The sequence below is a fragment of the Suncus etruscus genome, chromosome 2, assembly GCF_024139225.1.
Source record: "Suncus etruscus isolate mSunEtr1 chromosome 2, mSunEtr1.pri.cur, whole genome shotgun sequence".
Lineage (NCBI taxonomy): Eukaryota > Metazoa > Chordata > Mammalia > Eulipotyphla > Soricidae > Suncus > Suncus etruscus.
In genome coordinates this window covers 149375308-149376201 of record NC_064849.1, presented here as the reverse complement: position 1 = coordinate 149376201, position 894 = coordinate 149375308, and the positions used below count along the sequence as shown (strand labels likewise).

General features: G+C 37.8%; 1 non-coding gene across 1 annotated transcript; it reads left to right on the top strand.

Annotated features, from left to right (window-relative positions):
- The first annotated feature begins 431 nt into the window (after positions 1 to 431).
- On the top strand, positions 432 to 538 carry LOC126003022 (U6 spliceosomal RNA). The gene has a single exon (XR_007493567.1). It is a non-coding gene; the product is annotated as a U6 spliceosomal RNA (small nuclear RNA).
- The last annotated feature ends 356 nt before the right edge of the window (positions 539 to 894 follow it).

Here is an 894-nt window from a genome sequence, read left to right as displayed (position 1 = left end):
AATATGTGGAAAAATTTTCTAAAATGTAAACTTAAGTGTGCAAATGTTATTAATTTCATTTTAATTACCCCCCCAAATTTAAACCTAAAAAATACAATACTTTGGGCCAGGATGATAGCATGGCATGTAGGGCATTTGCCTTGCACGTGGCCAACCTAGGTTTGATTGCTGCCATCCCATTTGGTACCCCGAGTCTTCCAGGAACGATTTCTGAGCACAGAGCCAGGAGTAATTGACAGATGTGGTTCAAAAACTAAAACAAAAACAAAACAAAACAAAAAACAACCTAGAAAATATGTAGCTCCATCACAAGAATATCCAAGAGTATTCAAATCTGAGAAATTACCAGCCTAAATGTCAGACCCCCATATTTGCCAAATCTTAGGTGAAGCCTGTCTATAATCTATAATTTGTGTAGAATAACAAAATTAGTGCTCGCTTTGGCAGCACATATACTAAAATTGGAACGATACAGAGAAGATTAGCATGGCCCCTGCGCAAGGATGACACGCAAATTCGTGAAGCATTCCATATTTTTAAAAATACAATACAAAACCCCCTTCCTTACACCTATATTAATTGCAGCAGTATTTACCATAGCAAGACTCTGGAAACAACCAAGATGCCCTTCAACAGACGAATGGCTAAAGAAACTGTGGTACATATACACAATGGAATATTATGCAGCTGTCAGGAGAGATGAAGTCATGAAATTTTCCGATACATGGATGTACACGGAATCTATTATGCTGAGTGAAATAAGTCAGAGAGAGAGAGAGAGAGAGAGAGAGAGAGAGAGAGAGAGAGAGAGAGAGAGAGAGAGAGAAACGCAGAATGGTCTCACTCATCTATGGGTTTTAAGAAAAATGAAAGACACCCTTGTAATAATAATTT